The sequence below is a fragment of the Puma concolor genome, chromosome D1 (assembly GCF_028749965.1).
Source record: "Puma concolor isolate L17-30 chromosome D1, mPumCon1.1.hap2, whole genome shotgun sequence".
NCBI classification, from domain to species: domain Eukaryota; kingdom Metazoa; phylum Chordata; class Mammalia; order Carnivora; family Felidae; genus Puma; species Puma concolor.
This window is the reverse complement of record NC_141676.1, coordinates 5533634-5558003: the sequence shown is the minus strand read 5'-3', so window position 1 is coordinate 5558003 and position 24370 is coordinate 5533634. Positions and strand designations below refer to the sequence as shown.

General features: G+C 36.6%; 1 protein-coding gene and 1 pseudogene across 1 annotated transcript in view; one reads left to right on the top strand and one right to left on the bottom strand.

Annotated features, from left to right (window-relative positions):
• TOP6BL (TOP6B like initiator of meiotic double strand breaks) overlaps nt 1-24370 on the top strand; it is a 97552-nt gene that overhangs the window by 12377 nt on the left and 60805 nt on the right. The window lies entirely within an intron of this gene.
• Nucleotides 22395-23826, bottom strand: LOC112852015 (elongation factor 1-alpha 1 pseudogene; annotated as a pseudogene).

Genomic DNA, 24370 nt, shown 5'->3' with positions numbered 1-24370 from the left:
TCCGATTCTGTGTCTCCCTCTCTCTCTGCCCCTCCCCCGTTCATGCTCTGTCTTTCTCTGTCCCAAAAATAAATAAAAAACGTTGAAAAAAAAAAATTAAAGTTTTTATTTGAGTTCCGGTTAACATACAGTGTAAATTAATTTCAGGTGTACAATTTAGTGATTCAGCACTTAGGTCCAACACCGGGTGAGTGTTCATCACAAGTGCACTCCTTAATCCCCATTACCTATTTGAGCCATTCCCCCCACCCACCTCCCTTCTGGTAACCATCCGTTCTCTTCTTGTTCTCTTCATTTTATTTCTTGGGTTACCTTTCTCTTTTCCCCCCTATGCTCATTTGTTTTGTTTCTTAAATACTACATCTGAGTGAAATCATATGATATTTGTTTTTCTCTGGCTGAGTTATTTTGCTTAGCACAATACTCTCTAGCTCTATCCACATCATTGCAAATGGCAAGATTTCATTCTTTTTTATGGCTGAGTGATATTCCACTTTGTGTGTGTGTGTGTGTGCGCGTGCATACACACACACATATATATACCACATCCTTTTTATCCATTCATCAGGGACTTTGATAGACATTTGGGCTGTTTCCATAATTTGGGTACTGTCGATAATGCTGTTATAAACACTGGGGTGTGTGTATCCCTTTGAATTAGTATTTTTATATCCTTTCGGTAAAACCTAGTAGTGTGATTGCTGGATTGTAGGATAGTTCTATTTTGAAGCTTTTGAGGAAACTCCATACTGTTTTGCAGAGTGACTGCACCAGTTTGCTGAAGGAGTTTTTAGTTTAAGCATGGGAATTTAAAAGTGCTTGCTTAGTAAATTAAGGGTCATTAGGTGTATCTCCCTTTGCCTTTGAAATTGCCTTGGCCCTCTGAATCTACCTTCCAGGAGTCTATATCCTGGATTCTTTTTTTATTTTTCTTAATGTTTCTTTATTTGTTTTGAGAGAGAGCACAAGCAGGGGAAGGGTCAGAGAGCGAGAATCCCAAGTAGGCTCCATGTTGTCAATGCGGAGCCTGATGTGAGACTTTATCTCACAAACTGTGAGACCACTACCTGAGCTGAAATTAAGAGTCAGACGCTTAACTAACTGAGCCACCCAGGTGCTCTTGTAGCCTGGATTCTTAATGGACCTCTGCTTTTTGCTCTGTGATCCTAATCTTCCTTAGATTCTTCTTAGTGTGCACACATTTGAGAGCAGTAATTGTGGAAGAAAAGTAATGGCTCCATAGCAGATATTCTGTGGGAGCTTGGGTAGAAAGTTCTTACTGTGGTAATCATCGTAAATGATGATTTACTGAGCATTAGCTCTACGTTGAGCCTTGTGCTTGACACAGAGGGGTTACAGAGGTGATCAAGACAGATTTGGTTTCTTCCCTTACACCCATACTTAGGTTATCTTAATCACTTAATTCTATTGCTTCCTAAAACCTTTGGTCTGGAAGAAAGGGAGAATCAGCATATTGTGCTGGATGGGGAGTTTGCTCTGATTCTGACTTTTGGGAAACCCGAGTCCAGCTTTAAGAATCATGAATTGACTGCCTGAAAACCATCTAGTCTATTTCTCAATCTTTAGTCTTCTTTTTTTGGGTTCTGCCCTTAGGATGAAGCAAAGAATGGAAAGATCATTCGTAATGCCACTGCTCTAGTTAATATATGTGAAAGTGCTTTGAAAGAAGTGAAAGTCTATGTAAATAACAGGGAGTATGTTATTATTAGCACTAGGGAGGAGATAGGAGTATTTCTTGTGACATAAACTGATACTTAGCATGCCTTTTTTTTTTTTTTTAACATTTATTTTTTGAGAGACAGAGTATGAGCAGGGGAGGGGCAGAGAGAGAGAGGGAGAAACAGAATTCGAAACAGGCTGCAGGCTCTGAGCTGTCAGCACAGAGCCTGATGTGGGGCTCGAACTCACAAACCGTGAGATCATGACCTGCACTGGAGTCAAACGCTTAACCAACTGAGCCACCCAGACACCCCTAGCATGCCTTTTTAATGAGTGGTCAGATCGTATATAATACTACTACTTCAATTAATATTTGCAGAAGTGCTTTGAAAAAAGTGAAAAACCATGCAGGTACAAGGGAATGGTTTTATTATCACTGTTAATACCTGGAGAGAAGGTATTGAGTTGAATTTAGTTTATGGAATAACCACCTGTTTATTATGCTAATACAAACTTCAGACAGTGTCATGGTAACTTGGTTTTAATTTAATTATTTTAAAAGCTCACAGCAATTTTATGCATATTTAATCTGTTTTTATATCCTTGTGATAAAGTGGAAGTGGCTGACTTTTAGTACAAAGAGGAAGTACTGCATATCAAGTACATAATAAAAATTGAGTCATTTGTTCATAGTCAATCACATTTAGTAGCTAACTTTAGCTTGTCTTCTCTCCAGGTTCATGATACTAACCTCCACTCAGTAATACTATTTGTTTGTACTAATTAGTAACAAGAATGACTCATTAAAGCTCACAAAGGAAATTGTCCAAGCTTAAGATTTAAATCCCTTAGCTCCCTGGTTTTTGCACCATTAATTATGCCTTTATTACTATTGTTATTTATTTAGCATTCCTGTAATGTTATCAACAAACTGCTTTAAATTGGTCCATTCACAAATCTTTACACTGTTTAGTTAGCCTCATTAGGCAGTCTTTGGTGGCTGATTCATTAACCATGAGATTTTCAGATGCTAAAAAATTACTTACCTATACAAAATTGATAGTATGCCTCTGAATTCATTTTCAACTATGTTCTCTTCAGTGCTTGGTTGGTGGCTCTCAGTGAGTAGAATAAGATCTGATCTCTTTTTAGGGGAACTGTACTGTTGTAGAGCCATCCAGCTTTAATTTTCTTTACTCTTCAGTCTATTCTATTAGTATTGCATCAAGGTACTTTTTCTCTGAATCTGGTATACTTCAGATCAATTCATATATAAACAGGCTCTAATTTCTGGGTGTTTTGTTTATGCTGGATCAATAAATAGTGACCAAGATAATCTCCCCATTCTACTTCCTCTCTAATGGATTATATTCTCTTTTTTGCTCACTTTCTTCTCTGGTTCCTAACTATTCATATTTTTATTCAGCACACCTTTAATTGAATATCTGCTTTGCCACAGGAAGTCATTGGGAAAGGTAGCTCTGAAAATGTAACGTGATAAGTATACATAATGGAAGTATGTATATTCATGGTGCTTCTTTGGTAACCCAGAGGATATTCCTTGAAGTTCAGCCACCAATATGCCTTTCTTTCCTTCATTATTCTGTATTATTATTCTGTATTTACTTCAGGTATGTTTTCTACTCTTAAAGTTTTAATATCATTTCTATGCTGATGAGACTTTTTTTCCTATCATTAACATGTTTCCAGCTTTGATTGTCAATTAGTCTATTCCATTTGAAGGTTCCTTTTGAAATATATGTGCAACACATGGTAAAATGGGTTTCATTTTCTTGAAACTAACTTGCTCTGTAATGTCTTCATTTCTTTCAATGATACTAACATTCATAACTTTCCAGGCTTAAACATTTTGGCTTTTTTTTTTTTGGCATCCTCTTTTTTCTTTTCTCCATTATCTATAATCTAATTGAATTTTTTGTTAGTTCTTTTATTCAATTATATATGAATATAAACATATGTCATTCCCAGTTACTTATTAGGAAGAACATAAAGATAGGGAAAGACACCTCAGACTAGATGTGAGGTCCTCTGTCAATTAGAATAACTTCTGTACTTTGAGGGATGATGACCATTAAGACAGATAAATTCTGGGGTCCCTGGATGGCTCAGTTGGTTAACCATTCAACTAATGGTTTCAGCTCAGGTCATGATCTCATGGTTTGTAAGTTCGAGCCCTGCATTGGGTTGGCACTGACACGGAGCCTGCGTGGGATTCTCTCTCCCTCTCCCTCCCCCTCCCTCTCCCTGTCTCTTTCCCTCTCTCTCTGCCCTTCTGTTCATGCACATGTGCGCGCTCTCTCTCTCCCTCTCAAAATAAATAAACATTAAAAAAAGGTAAATTCTTATGTGTTAAAAGTTCTCATTAGTTTGTATTAATATATATACTATTATTTTGCATATATGCTTGTTTGCATATATCCATAATGTGCATATCCATTTATATAGGAATCCATTTATATATCCATTTATGTATATACTTATCCATGTATATAGAACTACTTATAAGTATCTATTTGGTGAAATGTGATGTTTTAGTTTGTCCTTCTTGCCCAGATCTAGAAGCTACTTCCTATCATGTCCTTACTCTAGTGAAGAAAAGAAAAAAAAAGAAAGTGTAGAAGAGAGTGATAAGATGGGGAATATGCAAAAGGCCATATTTAAAGGTCCCTATTTGCTGTTTCTTATTTCTTCCATTCATGTTATTTTTATTTTTTTAATCTTTTTAATTACTTCCTCCTCATTCCCATGTTTATTGACATAATTTAACTCTTTAGTAAAATACAGTTTGGCCAGTCATGTTCAAGTGTTTTTCCCAAGTCAGAAAATTTACAACCTTTTTTTCTCCCCCCCTCAAAAGACTAGAGAAGAATACCAGCTCCCAGGGGCACCTGGGTGGCTCAGTAAGTTTAGCATCCATCTTTGGCTCAGGTCATGATCTCACAATTTGTGGGTCTGTCTCTCTCTCTCTCTCTCTCTCTCTCTCTCTCAAAAATAAACATTAAGAAAAAAAAAAAAAAAGAATACCAGCCCTTAAAAGTGGGGAAGACAGCTGTGCTGTTGATGTATGGTTATATGATTATGCCTCTTCTCTGTACTCCACCCTTTTGCTATCAGGGAGACTTTACAAAAAAGTTTAGTTTAATTTTGTCTTCTTTGTTAATTTGTTCTGAAAGGAAGTGAGAAGTCATTCTATTTGTACATTAGAGAAATTAATGGGTCCAGGATTGCTCATCATTTAATGAGAAATTCACAATGGTGAACTCTTGGATGTCTGACTTATTATGTATTTTTAAATCTGAGATTCTCATTCAAAGAAAAAATCTATTATAATTTTAGATCTTACAAGATCAGCAACTCTAAGGCTCAGTACTCATCTGACACTTTTTCCTCCAGGAGCTCCTTTTGTAGACATGATCTCATTCATTCTCCAGAGATAGGTCAGACTTATATGTTATCATCATTTCTCTTTCGGAGATGGGGAAACTGAGCTTTACCTCAGCTTAAATTTAGAAGTAAAGGAAGAGTTTGTGGACTCATTGGTCACTGGTTACGCAGTGAGTCCACATTCTGATATGTCCTAAACAGTCTCTTGCTGCCAAATTTGCATAACATGTGTCAAGATTTTATAAAGAGAAGATTGATTGAACATAAAAAAGTTAAATGAATTTGTTGGGATGCCTGGCTGGCTCAGTCAGTGGAGCATGTGACTCTTGATCTTGGGGTTGTGAGTTTGAGCCCCATGTTGGGTTTAGAGATTACTTAAAAAAAAAAAAGTCTTTAAAAAATAGATGAATTTCATCTTCTTTTGCTTTCTTAATATTTCTTTACTCTTTGTTAAATATATTTAATTGTACTTTACTATTGAGAATATATTTAAGATTTGATGTGCAGGGAAAGGAGATGGAAAGGACATGAACCTTGACATGTTTCTCTTTCTTTTGAGCTTGGGTAGGTAGAGCAGGAAGAGAAGGACAGCTCTTACCATTAGAGATCCTGGGAGTTGACTCATACTCCAGCTGAGTGGCTTTTATTCAGTAGTCAGCAGGAGCTAGCCTGCCTTGTACCAGTTTTGGCTTAAAATCCTTGAACTATTGTTACCCCTCGTTGAGTAATCAACTGGGCACTTACTATTCCAACTCTGGCCTCTTGGGTTACCATATCCCTTCCGTTTCCGTAGCAGACATTGTTAGCTGCCCGTGGTAGTGAATTTGGTTGGTATGGGAAGAGAGGACATTTTGAATATTCTTTACTGAGTAGACTTTTATGGTTACTCTTTTAGCATATTTTAAAAAGTCATATGACACTGTATGCAAGAGTTAAACTCAAAATGGATCAAAGACCTAGATCTAAGAGGTAAAACTATAAAATTCTTAGAAGAAAACATACGTGTAATTCTTCATAGATATGACATTTAAAGCACAAGCAGTCAAAGGAAAGATAGATAAATTGGACTTGATCAATATGAAAAACTTTTGTTTCAAAGAACACTATCAACAAAAGACAGGATGACATGATGGAGGTGTTAGTTCAGGCCAGGATGGTAATCATTTTGCAACATAGAAGTATCAGATTTACAGGTTGTACATCTTAACTTTACACAATGTTATAAATCGATTGTACCTCATTAAAACTGGAAAAAAAAAAACTAAAAGAGTGAAGACAACCTACAGAATGGGAGAAAATATTTGCAAATTATGTATCTGATAGGCATCTAATATCCAAAGAACAAAAATAACTTTTACAACTCAGCAATAAAAACCTAATTTTTAAGTGGGCAAAGGATATGAATAGACATTTGTTATGAATTGAATGTGTCCTCCTAGAATTCCTGTGTTGAAGCCCTAATCCCCAATGCAAGGGTATTTGGAGATGAGGCCTTTGGGAAGTAATTAGGGTTAGATTAGGTTATGAAGGTGGGACCTTTATGATGGGATTAGCAGCTTTATAGGAAGAAGAAGAAAGAGAAATCTCTCCAAGTACACCCACCCAGGAAAAGCCATGTGAGGACAGTGAAAAGACAGCTGTCTGCAAGCCATGAAGAGAGCTGAATTGCTGGTACCTTGATATTGGGCTTCTCAGCCTTCAGATCTATATGCAGTAAATTTCTGTTAAGCCATCCAGTCTATGGTATTTTGTTATGGCAGCCAAAATAGATGAAGACAACATTTATCCGTATAAGCAGCTAATAAGCCCCATGAAAAGATGCTCAACATTGTAATTATTAGGGAAATGCAAATGAAAACCATAATGAGATACCATTTTATACCTCCTTGTATGACTGTAATTAAAAAAAAAAAAAAAGCAGAGGGGCACCTGGGTGGCTCAGTCAGTTAAATATCTGACTCTCAATTTTGTCTTAGGTCATGATCTCACAGTTCATGAGTTTGAGCCCCACATCGGGTTTTCTGCTGTCAGCACAGAGCCTGCTTCAGATCCTCTGTCCCCATCCCCCCGCTGCCCTGCTTGCTCTCTCTCTTTCAAAAATAAACATTGGGGTGCCTGGGTAGCTCAGTCAGCTAAGCGTCCAATATCAGCTCAGGTCACCATCTCGCGGTTCGTGAGTTTGAGCCTGCCATCAGGTTCTATGCCTGCAGCTCAGAGCCTGGAACCTGCTTTAGATTCTGTGTCTTCCCTTCTCTCTGCCCCTGCCCCACTCGTGCTCTCTCTCTCAAAAATAAACATTAAAAAAAATAACAAGTGTTGACAAGGATATAGAGAAATTGGGACCCTCATATTTTGCTAGTGGGAATGATCAGGTTTATTTCTGCCTCTCCAAACCTTATCTCAAACTATTCTTTCCTCAGTTCACTTGCGCTTCAGCCACATTGGCCTCATGCTGTTCCTTGACACATACCAAACTCTTTCTCATCTCTGATCCTTTGTATTTGTTCCCTTTACCTGTAATATTCTTCCTCTAGTTTTTCATGTGACTTGTTGGTTCACTTCCATTTCTATTTCTCAACTCAAATGTCACTTCCTCAGAGAAGCCTTCCCTGACTACCCTATTTAAAGTAGTTTATCTTCCTACTCTGCTTATTTCTTTCACTGCACCTATTTTGTTCTTTAGGAATCTTGTGGGGTTTGTTGTTTTGGTATATTTGTATGTATGTATGTATTTTTCTCAATTAGAATGTGACTTCCATGAGGAGAGGGGTATAGTCTGCCTTAATCCTATGTTTCCAGAATCCATTACAACATCTGCACATATAGCAGGTGTTGAATAAATACTGGTTGAATAACTTTAACCCCTTTCTCTCTGTGCTTCCTTCTGATCAGTCTATAACAGAGGTTCTTAAGGTCACTGATCTAACTAAGATTTTGGGCAGTTTTGTGTTTATGTGCATGTATCTGGTGAGAAGGTGCATAATCAGATTTTAACAGTCTGTGACCTAAGGAAGATAAAAATGACTGGTTAACTTTCACCCATTCCTTAAATAATAATCCTACTTAGGTCCTGTCATACATATACCTATTGTTCCTCTATATTAGTATCTATTCTTTCTTTTCTCTTCAGTCTCTTCTATTCTAAACTTTTTAGCATAGTCATCTGAATGTCCACTGATACTTCAAATTCAGCATGTCTAAAATTTAATTTCTCATGTTCTCCCCAAAGCCTGACCCTCCTCCAAGTTTATTCCCTTTTTTACTATCTAAGTAGTTATACAGCCTAGTAATTTGAATTTTTCTTCTCTTTTCCTTAAATTCATATCCAGTCAGACTCAAAATCTTGCTGATTGTACCCCCTAAATATTTCTTGAAACTGCTCCTTTTTCTCTATCCCTATAATGGTCCTGATTCAGAATCTCATTATTCTTGCCTATAATAATTTCCTCATTGGTCTTCCTATTGTTTTATTTTTTAATGTTTATTTTTAAGAGAGAGAGTGCGAGTGCATGAGGGAGGGGCAGAGAGAGGGAGACAGAGGATCTGAAGCAGGTTCTGCATGGAGAGTGCAGAGCCTGATGTAGAACTCAAACTCATGAACTGTGAGGAGATGACCAGAGCCAAACTAGAACTCCCCCCTAATTGGTCTTCTTATCTTTAGTCTTGGCCTCTCAAATCCATTTTCTTCAAAGTTGCCAGCCTCCTCAAGACCACACTTTTAGCTCTTGATTAATTCTCACTCTTACTAAAATGATCTGTTAATGCATCTGTCTCCCTTACTAGACCATGAGGATAAGATTTCTTGAGGGTAAGATTTTTGTCTTAAAATTTTTTGTGTATCCCCAGTGTTTAGTCCACTGCTGGCCATATAGTGAGTAGTCAGTAAATGCTTAAAAACATCTAAAAAACATTTGAAATATAAAATATTTGCTTAAATACATGAAATAGCAAAGGATAAATAATAAATAATTATACTCATTACACAGAATGAACAGATACTGAGATTGTGATATATTTTCTTCAAGCTTTTTAAAAATAACACCTTAAAGATAAAGTTGGAAACTCCTACTCCCTATGTGTTTTAAGTGTGTAAGTTTTGAAACGTGCTTATTTGCTATCCATGTATTTTCTTTGGTGAAGTGCATATTCATATATTTTCCCTATATTTTAATTGGGTTATTTGTTTTCTTCTTATTGAATTTTGAGAGTTTAAAAAAATATATTCTGGATAAACCAGGTAAATGGTTTGAATATATTTTCTCCCAGTCTTTGGCTTGTTCTTTCATTCTTTTAAGTGTCTTTAGCAAAAAAGTTCTTAATTTTTATGAAGTCAGATTTATCTTTTTTTTTTTTTTTTTTTATGGATCATATACTTTTGTTTGAGAGAGGGAGGGAGAGAGATCGATCCATGAACTGAGCTCAAGACCTGAGCCTAAATGAAGAGTTGGTTGCTTAATTGACTGAGCCACCCAGGCACCCCTATAGATCATGCTTTTGGTGTCATATCTAAGGAAATTTCACATAGCCTAAAGTCACACAGGTTTTATTCTATATATTCTTCATAAAATTTTTAAATTTTTTATATTTATATTTATATAAATCTTTATATATTTATAAATATATATTTTTTAGATTTATAATTTTTATATTTATAAACGGTTTTATATTTAGAATTACATTTATTACATTTGTAATTTGGGTCTGTGACCCATGTTGAGTTAATTTTTTACATATGATGCAAGAATTGAAGTTTAATTTTTTGCTTATGGGTATCCCAGTTGTTCTACCATCATTTATTGAAAAGACTGTCCTTCTCCACTACATTGCCTTTGTACTTTTGCTGAAAACTTGATTGACCATATATGTGTGGGTCTATTTCTGGACTTTGAATTCTGTTACTTTGGTCTCTTTGTATTGATTACTGTGGCTTTAAAATAGGTCTTCAAGTCCTCCAACTTTGTTCTTTTTTTCAAGTTCATGACATTCATGTTTGTTGTAAGTCCTTGACATTTCTATCTATTTTAGAATCTACTTGTCAATATCTGCAGAAGCCTGCTGGGATTTTGATTGAGACTGTATTCCATTGAGAGTTCAGTTTGGGGGAGAATTAACATCTATCTTAGCAATATTCAGTCTCTTGTTTTATAATTTTTTTTTTTTAACGTTTATTTTTTTGGGACAGAGAGAGACAGAGCATGAACGGGGGAGGGGCAGAGAGAGAGGGAGACACAGAATCAGAAACAGGCTCCAGGCTCTGAGCCATCAGCCCGGAGCCCGACGCGGGGCTGGAACTCACGGACCGCGAGATCGTGACCTGGCTGAAGTCGGCCGCTTAACCGACTGCGCCACCCAGGCGCCCCCAGTCTCTTGTTTTAAAAAAAGTTTGAGAGAGGGAGAGAGCATGTGCACATGTGCATGTGAGTGGGGGAGGGGCAGAGAGAGAGGGAGAGAGAAAGAATCCCAGTCTTCACACTGCCAACACAGAGCCGGATGTGGGGCCTCAAACTCATGAAGTGTGAGATCATGACCTGAGCCAAAGTTGGAGGCTTAACCAACTGAACCACCCAGGCGCCTCAGCAGTATTCATTCTTCTGATGCATGAACACAGTATATGTATTAATTTCTTAGGTTGTCTTTAATTTCTGTAGTTCTAGTGTACGAATATTGTACCTTTTTGATCAGATTTAACTCTGAGCATTTAATATTTTTGATGGCTATTGTAAATGATATTTTTGAAATTTTAAATTTCCAATTGTTTATTGCCAATATTTGGAATACAATAGATTAGAAGTTGTTTCAGCCTTGCTAAACTATTCTAGTAGCTTTTATGTAGATTCCACAGGATTTTCTACATTGAGGATCATAGCATCTGCAACTAGAGTTTACTTCTTACTTTCCAGTCTGGATACCTTTTATTTCTTTTCTTGCCTTATTGAACTGGCTAGATCCTCTAGTGCAATGTTGAATATATGTGGTGAGATCAGACTTTCTCACCTTGTTCTGACCTTAGGATATCAATTTTTCACCATTAAGTATGCAGGTTATGTATTTTTTCTTGAGTAAGTGTGAGTAGTTTGTGTCTTTCAAGGAATTTGCCCATTTCATTTGTTGTTGAATTTATTGGCCTAAAACTGTTCATAATATACCCTTATTATCTTTCTAAACTGTGTAGAATCTCTAGCAATATCATCTCTTTCTCTCCTGATACTGGTAATTTATATTTGTTTGTTCTCTCTTTCTCTCTCTTACCTCCTTCCTACCTTCCTCCCTCCTTCTCTCCCTCCCTCCCTCTCTTTCTCTCCCTCCCTCCCTCCCTCCCTCCCTCCCTCCCTCCCTTAATCTGTCTGGCAAGAATCAGGTTCTTTCTGTTGTATTCTTTTTCATTGATTTTTCACTCTGATCTTTTATTCTTTCCTTTCTTCTGCTTGCCTTGGATCTCATTTGCTCTTCTGTTTCTAGTTTTTAAAAGTGGAAGCTGCAATCATTGATTTGAGACCATTCTTTTCTACACTGAATTATGGTGTTCTTTAATATAGTTCTTTTAATAGTGCTAAGGTTTTGAGGGCGTCTGGGTGTCTCAATCAGTTAAGCATTCAACCCTTGACTTCAGTTTGGGTCATGATCTCATGGTTGGTGAGTTCTAGCTACACATCGGGCTCTTTACTGATAGTGTGGTCAGTATGATAGTCTTATTTCCTAAAACTTTAGAATAAATCTTGCTATATGATAAGGCAAATCCCCCCCTCCTTATTGTTATTTTTCAGAATTGTCTTTGTTTTTTCAAACTGTTACTCTTGTTTGTGAATTTTATAATTTAAGTTCCATGAAAAATCTTGTTGTGGTCTTATTAAATTTATGGATTAATTTGGTAGCAGCATTTTTATAGTATTAAGTGTGTCTATGAATTGATATAGCTTCTCATTTAGAGCTTCTATGAATTGATATAGCTTCTCATTTAGAGCTTTTTAAAAATGTTACTTAATTTTAACTGCCACAACAAGGAGGTAGGCACTATAATCTTCAATAGAAAGATTCTGTAGGAAAACAAGGAGCTTTCCCAAGAGCACATGGTTATTAGTAAAGCCAAAGTTGGCCTGATTCCAGAGACCATTTTGCTACATTTTATTATTCAAAATATTTTCTCCCCATGGGATAATTATACTTCCTAGCCCATTGACATAAAGCTGGGCCATGTAACTTGCTTAGGCCAGTGAAATGCTAGTGGAAGTGATATATGCCACCTCCCAGGAGAAACTTTAAGAGCCAGTGTGTTTTGGTCTTAGCTCCTTTTCTTCTACTCTGAGGCTAGGATGTCTGAAATGGAAGGTATTCCTTTAGCCTGGATTCTACTATGAAGTGGCTCCTTTTTTGCACTTGCCTGGAGTGCTGCAACCTCTTAATTGGTTTCTAGAATTCTCACAAAGGCAATTTGGTATTGTTGTTGAGGCAGTGTCTCCAAAGGGGGGCAAGGACCTGGGACTTCCTCTTCTGCCCTTTGGCTGAAGGATCCTGGTTAGATCCTATTTTATGTTCATACTGTGATTGTTCTCATAGCAAACAGTCTTAGATATATTTTGTTATATATATATATATATATATATATATATATATATATATATATATATATATCCCTAGTGTCATAATTTTTGTTGCCATTATGAGTGGTATTCATTGTTTTTCAACATTGCTGAATTGAACTGTTAATTTTGGTAGTTTATTCGTAGATTCTCTTGGGTTCTCTATATGGGCACTTAAATCATCTCTAAATTATGACAACTTTGACTTTTCCTTTTCACTCTTTATATGGCTTACTTCTTTTCCTTGTCATATAGAACAGTACTAGTACTGGTTAGAAGACCAGGGGTGATATTACGTATCTGTGGTTTGTCTTCCTTTAATGAGATTAATTAAGTAAATATACTTAAAATTAAGTATATTTACTGTAGTTTTTTGGCACTTGCTTCTTGTCAGGTTGAGGAATCTGTCTTCTTAATTTGCTAGTAGTGTTTGTTATGAATGTGTGTTGTATTTTCTAAAGAGCTTTTCTATATCTTTTGAGATTATGATATGGTTTTTTAAAAACCATTATTTATTTTGAGAGAGAGCATGAGCAGGGGAGAGGTAGGGAGAGGGGGAGAGAGAATCCCAAGCAGGCTCTGTCCTGTCACCTCGGAGCCCGACACAGGACTTGATCTCATGAACTGTGAGATCACGACCTGAACTGAAATCAAGAGTCAGACACTTAACCGACTGAGCCACCTAGTTGCCCCTATTTTATGGTTTTTAAAATCTTTATTAATATGATGATTTATAGTGGTAGACATCCATGAAGTTCCATCACAATTTGATCATGAGATTTTTATATATCCTGGATTTAATGTTTTATCTTTGTTCTCAGTGAGATTGATTTCTATTGTCCTTGTCCTATTCTGGTAGCAAGATTATACTTGCTTTATAAAATGAGTTGGGTAGGTTTATCCATTTCTGTTCTGGGTTTTTTTTTAATATGTATTCTTTGAAGATTTGGTAAAGCTAACCTGTAAAAAAAAATCATTTGAACCTGGCATTTTGAGATGAAGGTAGGTGAAGAGGGAAATATATATTTTTTAATGTTTATTTATTTTTTGAGAGAGAGCATGAGTGAGTGTGGGGGAGGGGCAGAGAGAGGGGGACAGAGGATTTGAAGTGGGCTCTTTGCTGAGAGAAGAGAACCTGATATGGGGCTCAAACTCATGAACCATGAGATCATGACCTGAGCTGAAGTTGGATGCTTAACTGACTGAGTCACCCAGGATCTCCTAGTAGGAAACACTTTTGATAGTTTGTTTTCTTGGATGACGTTTGGTTTAAGTTTTCTGTTTCTCCCAGAGTCAATTTTGGAGGTACATATATGTCTTATAAAAAAAAATACACAAACACACAGATTATTTACTTCTCTTCAATCATTCATCCGATACTTACTGAACACCTGCTGTATGGTAGACATTTCATCTTAGTTTTCAAATTAATTGATGTGAAGTCTTTTATGACTTACAAATATTTGTACTTTTATCTCTTTTTGATTTTTTATGTCGTTTTTGTGCCTTTTTCTTGATGGTAGTGATAACACTAATAGCAGACATTTCATTTTAAACAAAAAGGGTAAGTAATTTGTTCAAAGTCACAAAGGTAGTAAATGGTTGAGTGGGATATATGAACCCAGATAGACTGGCTCCAGAAACTGTCTTAACCACTATTCCATAGTATTTTGGTTTACTCTACAGTATGCTGTTTTGCTAGAGCTTTGCTTCCTATATTAGCTTTTCAGATAACAAATTCTCATTTCTGTTCAATGAATTAACAGAAATTAATTTCTCTCTTCCTTTGACAACTTCTTACCTTACTCTCGTACCACAGGTTGAAGAAATCTATCACCTGTATCACGTTTGGTGGTTGAGTTGTTGAGGTTCTTTGAAGAGGCAGGTATAGTTTTGGAAAATGATCGTTTTTTTCTCCCTCCATTCTCAGTTTACATCCTTTTTGTTTGGTAACCAGTAGTAGTATCAGGCTCAGCTGCATATTCCTTTGTTATAGACTTGAGTGATCACACTTCCTGACTGACTTGCTTGGCTGGAAGAGCCCACTGAATATGCAGCAATGGCAACTAGTCTCTGCTTTTTTGAAGTAGTGAATGAAGATCTGACACAACATTTCTGAAAGGTTGCTGACCCTCCATTAAAATGTTCTGCTTTCTATTTCTTTCACTAAAGCATGTCTGGAGTTGTTTTATAATGTGGAAATAATCAGCCAATTTAACTAATAGCATCAGGCCACAGAGCCAACCAAAGAACTTTTCATCTTTTGGCTTAATTAGCTTCATTCTTTAAAATGCTTGATACTGCTGCTTTATTTACTGGTACATTACTTGCAAGCATTATTATAAAGCTATGCTAAAGGACAGAAGTCAGGCCAGTTGCTGGTTTGCTGAGTCTCTTAGAATAAAAAAAACAACATGCAGCCAGATGTCAAATTTAGCCACCGTCAAATGAATTATTTTTATTTTTTAATGTTTATTTAAAAATTTTTAAGATGTTTTATTTATATTTGAGAGCGAGACAGACAGACAGTGCATGAGTGGGGGAGAAGGGCAGAGACAGTGGGAGACACAGAATCTGCAGCAGGCTCCAGGTTCTGAGCTGTCAGCACAGAGCCCGACATGGGGCTCAATCTCATGAACCTGAGCCAAAGTTGGACTCCTAACCAACTGAGCCACCCAGGCACCCCAAATAAATTATTTTTAAAAGGAACTTTTTGTTAACAGAAGCAATATTACCCATTTTAGAATATTGGGAAAATAGAGGAAAGGAAAACATTTCTTGCACAATAAATGTTAGCATTTTATTATATTCTCTTCCAAATTCCCATGTATTTAAAAAAAAATTTTTTTTAGCATTTATTCAGTTTTGAAAGACTAAGAGAGACAGAGCATGAGCAGGGGTGGGGCAGAGAGAGAGAGACACACAGGATCCGAAGCAGGCTCCAGACTCTGAGCTGTGAGCACAGAGCCTGACGCAGGGTTGAACTCACAGACCGAGAGATCATGACCTGAGCCGAAGTCGGACACTTAACCAACTGAGCCACCCAGGTGCCCCTCCCGTGTATTTTTAAAACAGTTGTAATCACAGTATATGCCTAGTTTTGTCCTACTACTTTTTTTTAACTTGACATGCAAGCATTTTTTTCATGTTATGACATAGTCTTCTAGTTATTATTTTTAATGAATAAATTGTCCATAAGATGTATCATAAATTAATATTTTGATATCTGTAGGCATTTAAAAAAAGTTGTGTCAGGTGCCTAGGTGGCTCAGTCATTACACATCTGACTCACATACAGGTTATGATCTCATGGTTCTTGAGTTTGAGTTGGGTGAGCTCTAGCCCTGCATCAAGTGAGCCCGAGCCCTGCTTTGGGTAAATGCAAGCCCCACTTCGGATGAGCCCTGCTTTTCTCTCTCTCTCTCTCTCTCTCTCTCTCTCTCTCTCTCTTTCTCTCTCTCTCTCTTTCTCTCTCTGCGTCTCCTGGGATTCACTCTCCCCCCCCCCCCAACTCACTTGCGCCCTGCACCTCTCTCTCTCTCAAAAAAAAAAAAAAAAAAGTTGTGTCATGTAATGTAGCATTTGTAAGTGAAGGTATCAACTTCTTATACTTTACCAGCATTGGGAATTTCAGTTACTTAAAATATTTTAGCCAGTTTACTAATTTGTATCTGTTTGAAACTTTTTATAAGTGTTCACTATCTGTACTTTCTTTTTCTCAACTTTCTCCATATCTTTACAGTTAAATTTCTAGTGTGAAATTTAGAATAAATTCAGTTACTAGCTGTGTGCTATGATCTGAATATTTATTTCCCCAAACATTCATATGTTGGAATCTTAATGCTCAACGTGATGGTATTAGGAGAGGGGACCTTTGGGAAGTGCTTAGCTCATGTGGATGGAGTCCTCATGAATGGGATTAGTACCCTTATAACAGAGACCTCACAGAGCTTCCTAGCTCTTTATGCCATGTGAGAATGCAATGACAAGTCTGGAACCTGTAAGAGGGCCCAGAACCCAACTTCAGCCTCCAGAACTGTGAGAAATAAATACCTGTTGTTTATAAGCTGCCAAGGTCTGTGATATTTTGTTATAGGAGCCCAAACAGACTTAGATACTATATAATTTGTATTTTTAGGCTTGACACCCTGATGTACAAATCATTGAGATTCATTTCACTATTGTATGCCATTTTGTTTCAAGATGCACAGTGGCTATGGAATGATAGGTTTAATGTAATGATTTCCTGAATCTTATTTTCTTCTAATACTCTACTGGTACAAGAGTATCCCTGTGGAAGTTCTTGAAGAACTAGAATATTATTTAAAAATGTTCTTTAAATGGGACACCTGGGTGGCTCAGTTGGTTAAGCGTCTGACTCTTGATTTTGGCTCACGTCATGATCTCATGGTTTGTGAGGTTGAGTCCCAGATCAGGCTCTGTGCTGATGTCATGGAACCTGCTTGGGATTCTCTCTCTCTTCTCTCTCTGCCCCTCTCCTTGCTCACACTCTTTCTCAAACTAAATAAACATCAAAAAAAAAATTCTTTAAACAGCAGCTATTTGTATGATGATGTTCTTTCCCAAAGAGATTAAAATAATAAAAACTGAGTATCTATACTGTTACTTTTATTATCAGATTTTATTTTACACTAAATAGGTATATATACCTATACCTATATAGGTATATAGGTCTAAAGCCTATATAGAGTCAGTCAGCTCTGTGCTTTAGAGTCAGTCAGCTCTGTGCTAGAACCCTAACTTTTACATGTGATGTGACATGTAAACCATTTTTCTCAGTTGTAAAAATGGGGCCAATAATAGAATTCCTATCTCCTAGAATCACACGAATTTAGTTAGATAATATTATAAAGTGTTAGTACAGTGCCCAATACATAGGAAATGCTTAAATAAATATCACCCATTATTAATAATAACATTTAGTTTTACTCTGAATAGTCAGGTTGTGTTCTAAATAATTTCTCTGTTTTGCTCCAAACTTTCTGAAAGGATTTCTTGACTATGTATTACTTGTTTTGGGGAAGCTATCAAAAAACTAAATGGCATCAGTTCACGTTATTTATTGAAACAATCATAACAAGAATAAAAACACTTTGATTTCTACATACCTTTTATTCTCAAAAAGAAATAATTTCTTTTTTTAAATTTCTTTTTACTTATTTTTTCTAGAGAGAGAGAGCACGAGTAGGTAAGAGGGGCAGAGAGTGAGAGAGAGAGAGAGAGAGAGAGAGAGAGAGAGAGAGAATCTTAAACAGACTCCATGTTCAGCTCAGAGCCTGATGCAGGGCTTGATCCCATGAACCTGGGATGACCTGAGATGAAATCAAGAGTTGGATGCTCAACCAACTGACCACTCAGGCGCCCCAGAATAATTTCTGTACATATTAGTTATCAGATATAGAATGTAAACTGTATAGACTAATAGCTGACAAGAATTTTATTTTTAAGGTATTCTAGACTTGTCTGCATTTATTTGGTAAATCAAATCCAAGTTCTTTAGTATTTACTCTTTGGGTATTTAAAAATTAATTTTTTCAGGGTGCCTGGGTGGCTAAGTCGGTTGAGCATCCAGGTCATGATCTCACAATTCCTGAGTTCAAGCCCTGCATCAGGCCCTCCCCAGCTCATGGGCGTGCTCTCTCAAAAATAAATAAATTGTTTTAAAGTTATTTTTTTCTTATTTATGAAATATTTTATATGTATGATATAAAACAAAGAATAATGAAAGAAACAAATATTACCTATACTTCTAGAGATAATTAAACATTTAAATATTTTTTCTTAAAGCCTATGTTTATGTATCTAAATATTTATATAAATATCCTATTGCATAGTATATCTTATATTTTTCACTTGGAGTATTTTCTTATTTCATAAGAAGTCTTTGAAAGTATCAGTTAAAAAATCTGGGGTACCTGGGTGGCTCTGTTGGTTAAGTGTCTGACTCCTGATTTTCACTCAGGTCATGGTCTCAGAACTTGTGAGATAGAGTCCCCCACCAGGCCTTGCACTGACAGTGCAGAGCATGCTTAGGATTCTCTCTCTCTGCCCCTCCCCCTGCTCTGTCTCTCAAAATAAACAAATAAACTTAAATCATACCAAAGGTCCTAGTCAATGTAATAAAGCAAGAAAAATAAAAGGCATAGAAGTTGGGAAGGCATAAGTAAAACTGTCTTTATTTACAAATGAAATGATTATGTACAAAATTCTAGGGAATCTGCAAAATAAATATTAGAAGAAACGTATTTAGCAAGGTCATAGGATATAAAGTCTATAAACAAAAAATTAATATACTAGCAGCAAACAACTGGAAAAAAAAAAAAAACAGTTTCAGGGCACCTGTCTGGCTCAGTCAGTGAGGCATGTGACTCTTGATCTAGGGGGTTGCAAGTTCAAGACCCATGTTGGGTGTAGAGCTTACTTTAAAAAGATAAGTTCCATTGATAATAGCATCAAGAAACATAAAACACTTAGGGATAAAGTTAATGTAAAAATAAGAAGTTCTCTATGCTGAAAACTATAAAACACTGTTGAGAGAAATTAAACAATAAATGGAGAGAGATACTATTGGAAGATTGGAAGATTCAGTATTGCTAAGATGTCTGTTCTTCCCAAGTTGATCTCGGAATTCAACACAATCATAGTATCAGCAGACTTTTTGTAGAAATTAACAAACTGGTTAAAAAATTTATAAGGATGAATAAGCATTTTTAGCAAGGCTGTAGGATATAAGGTTAATGTACAAAAGTCCATTGGTTTTTTATACACCAACAATGAATAAGTGGCATTTTAAATTAAAAATATATTACTGTTGGGGTGCCTGGGTGGCTCAGTCGGTTAAACATCCAACTTTGGCTCAGGTCATGATCTCACAGTTTGTGGGTTCAAGCCCCACGTCGGGCTCTGTGCTGACAGCTCAGAGCCTGGAGCCTGCTTCTGATTCTGTCTCCCTCTCTTTCTGCCCCTCCCCCACTTGTGCGCTTGCTCGCTCTCTCAAAAAATGAATAAATGATAAAAAATTAAAAAAATATATATTACTGCTTACATTATCACTGCCAAAATGAAATACTTAGGTGTAAAGTAAAAAAAAAATGTATAAGATCTATATGAGGAAATAATAATATAAAGTTTTGATGTAAGATATCAAAGAACTAAAAATAAGTGGAAGAGATGTTCCATGTCCTGGATAGGAAGATTCAGTATTGGCAAGATGTCCGTTCTTCCCAGTTCCAATGCAATCCCAGTCATAATCCCAGTGAGGTATTTTGTGAATATTGACAAGCTGATTCTAAAGTTTATATGGAGAGACCAAAGACCCAGAATAGCCGACTCAGTATTAAAGGAGAAAAACAAAGTCAGAGAACTGGCACCACTTGACTTCAGGACTTAACTATAAAGCTGCATTAATCAGGGTAGTGTGGTGATGGTGAAAAAATAGACAAATAGATCAGTGGAATTGAATAGGGAGACCAGAAATAGAGCCCTAACAGAGAGCTCACATAAATATAGTCAACTGACCTTTGACAAAGAAGTAAAGGCACTACAATGGAGCAAAGATAGTCTTTTCAACAAATGGCACTGGAACAACTAGACACTCACATGCAAAAACATGAATCTAGACATGTATTACACCTTTATAAAAATTAACTCAAAATGGATCATAACGTAAAACACAAAACTATAGAACTCATGGAAGAAAATGTAGGTGACTTTGGGTATAGAGATGACTTTTTACATACAAGAACAAAGGAATGATCCATGGAAGAAAAATAATGGATAAGCTGGGCCTTATTAAAATTAAAAAGTTCTGCTCTGTAGAGACAACACCAAGAGAATGAGAAGGCAAGCCACAGACTGGGAGATATTTGCAAAAGACACATCTGATTAAAGGATTGCTATCCAAAATATAAAATAACTTTTAATAAGAAAACAACCTGTTTAAAGGAATGGGCAGATCCTCCTCCACTTGCACTCTTTCTCTCTCAAAAATAAATAAACAATAAAAATTAAAAAAAAAAATGGGCAGAAGACCTGTATAGGCATCTTACCAAAGAAGATAAACAGATTGCAAGTAAACACATGAAAAGATGCTCTACATCATGTTGTTTAGGGAATTGCAAATGAAAACCGTGAGATACCACTACACACCTGTTAGAATAGCCAAAATCCAGAACACTGATACCAAATGCTAGCAAAGATTTGGAACATTGGAACTCTCATTCATTGTTGCAGCCACTTTGGAAGACAGTTTTGCAGTTTCTTACAAAATTAAATATACTCTTACAATATGATCCAGTAATCAGTCATGCTCTTTGGTATTTACCCAAATGAATTGAAAACTTACGTCCACATAAAAGCCTGTGCATGGATGTTTATATAGAAGCTTTCTTCCTAATCGTCAAAACTTGGAAGCAACAAGATCTCCTTCAGGAGATAAGTAGATAAACTATATATATCTAAACAGTAGAATATTATTCAGCACTAAGATGAGCTATCAAGCCATAAAAATATATGGATGAAACTTAAGTGCATGTTACTGAGTAAAAGAAACCTATCCAAAAAGGCTACAAGCTGCATTATTCCAAGTATATGACATTTTGGAAAAGGTAAAACCATGAAGACTATAAAAGGATTCATGGTTGCCAGGGGTTGAAGGGAAGCAGAGATGAATAGGGAAAGCACAGAAGATTTTCAGGGCAGTGAAACTATTCTTTGTAATCCTATAATGATGGATACATATATGTTAATCAAAACCCATAGGATGGATAACACTAGGAATGAATCCTGTGGACTTATGGTGATGATGATATGTCAGTTGGTTCATTAACTTCATTGATTATAACAAATGTACCATTATGGTACTGGAAGTTGATAGTGAAAGAGGTTGTGTTTGTATGGGGACAGAGGTATATGAGAATTCTTTGTATCTTCCCTAAACTTTTCCCTCAAAACTGCTGTAAAAAAATAAAGGTTATTCATTTAAACATTTTTAATTCCATTATAATTAACATATAGTTTTAATTCCATTATAATTAACATATTAGTTTCAAGTAGACAGTCTAGTGATTCAACAATTCTGTGTATTACTCAGGTAGTGCTCATCATGATAAGTGTACTCTTAATCCCCTCTCCCTATTTCACCCATTCGCCCCATCCACCTCCCCTCTGGTAATCATTTTGTTCTCTATATTTAAGAATATGTTTTTTTGTTTAAGAATCTTTTTCTCTTTGTTCATTTGTTTTCTTGAATTCCACATCTGAGTGAATTCATATGGTATTTGCCCTTTTCAGTCTGACTTATTTCACTTAGCATTATAAGGATTCATCTATATTGTTGCAAATGGCAAGATTTCATTCTTTTCTATGGTTGAGTAATATTCCAGTGTGTGTGTGTGTGTGTGTGTGTGTGTGTATCTCCCGTCTTTTTTTTTTTTTTTTTTTCTCCTCATTAAGCTTCTATTTTAATGGGTTTCAAAATTCCGTGACAGAATTTTGGTCAAGTTGTTTCTTTAAGAAGTACTGATTTTAAAAACTAATAACTTAAAACTGTCACTCACACACACACACACACAAACCCAAGTGATCGACAAAACATTCTCTTTTCCTTCTGAAGGTTTTATAATGCATTGTTACCATTAACGAGTCTTTTACTATTAAATGGCCAATTGACACAAACAGTTCTGAGACTGTTCTTCCACCACTGATTTAAGGCTGGGATGACTGGTATTCAGGATAATATTCATTTAGCCTTTTGAGCTTTTGGAACAGACTTGGTGACTTTGCCAGCTCCAGCTACCTTCTTGTCCACTGCTTTGATGACACCCATAGCAGCCATCTGTCTCATGTCACAAACAGCAGAAGAGCTCAGAGGAGGATAGAGAAGTTCTCAACACTCATAGACTTGCCAGGAACCATATCAACAATGGCAGCATCACCAGATTTCAAGAACTTCGGAACCATTTTGTAACTTTTTTCCAGAATGATGATCAATCTCCTTTGGCTCAGTGAGCAGCTAGGTGACAATCCAGCCCAGGTGTATATCCATCGCTGATTTGGCCTGGATGGTTCAAGATAATCACCTGAGCCATGAAGCCAGCTGCTTCTATTGGTAGGTCATTTTTGTTATCACCAGCCACATTGCCACAATGAACATCTTTGGCAGATATGTTCTTGACATTGAAGCCCACATTCTCCCCAGGAAGAGTGTCACTCAGAGTTTCATGGTATGTTTCAACAGACTTTACTTCAGTTGTGTAACATTGACTGGAGCAAAGGTGACCACCATGTCAGGTTTAAGAATACCAGTCTCCACTCGACCCACAGGGACAGTACCAATACCATCAATTTTGTAGACATCTGGAGAGGAAGACGCAAGGGCTTGTCAGTTGGTTGAGTTGGTGGCAGAATGCAATCCAGAGCTTCAAAAAGTGTGGTTCTACTGGCCTTGCCATCTTTATGGGTGACTTTCCATCCCTTGAACCAAGGCATGTTAGGACTTGGCTCCAGCACGTTTTCATCATTCCAACCAGAAATTGTAATAAATGCTACTGTGTCGGGGTTGTAGCCAATTTTCTTAATGTAGGTGCTGACTTCCTTATTATTTCCTCATATCTCCTGGCTGTAAGGTGGCTCAGTAGAATCCACTTTGTTAACACCAATAATAAGTTATTTTACACCCAATGTGTAACATGCTCACAGGTCTGCCCATTCTTGGAGAAACTGCTCCAAATTTACCAACACCAGCAGCAACAATCAGGACAGCACAGTCAGCCTGAGATGTGCCTGTAATAATGTTTTTTATAAAGTCTCTGTGTCCTGGGGCATCAATGATGGTCACATAACACTTGCTGGTCTTGAATTTCTACAGGGAGATATCAATGGTGATACCATGTTCACATTCAGCTTTCAGTTTATCCAAGACCCATGCATACTTGAAGGAGCTCTTTCCCATCTCAATAGCCTCCCTCTCAAATTTTTCAATAGGTTTTTTGTTGATCCCATCACATTTGTAGATCAGATGACCAGTAGTGGTAGACCTACCTGAATCTGTGTGTCCATTGACGATGATGTTGATATGAGTATTTTTCTTTCCCATTTTGGTTTAGGTTTAGCCGTGGTTTTCATGACACCTGGGTTCTGGCTGTAAACCTGCTGTAAAAAATATATATCACATCTTTATGCGTTCACATATCTATGGACTCTTGGGTTGCTTCCATATCTTGGCTATTGTAAATAATGCTGTAATAAACGTAGGGGTAAATATATCTTTTTGAATTAATGTTTTCATGGTTGTTTTTTTTTTTTTGGTAAATAGTGGAATTACTGGATAATATGGTAATTCTATCATGAATTTTTTAAGGAACCACTGTACTGATTTCCACAGTGGCTGCACTAGTTGGCATTCCTCACCAGCAATGCACAAGAGTTCCTTTTTCTCCACATCCTTGCCAACATTTGTTTCTTGTGTTTTTCATTTTAGCCATTCTGACAGGTGTGTGGCGATACCTCATTGTAGTTTTGATTTGCATTTCCCTGATGATGAGTGATGTTGAGCATCTTTTCATGTCTCTGCTGATCACCTGTAATCCTTCCTCAGAGAAATGTCTGTGCATGTCTTCTGTCCATTTTTCGGTTGGAGTATTTGTTTTTTGAGTGTTGAGTTGTATAAGTTCTTTATATATTTTGGA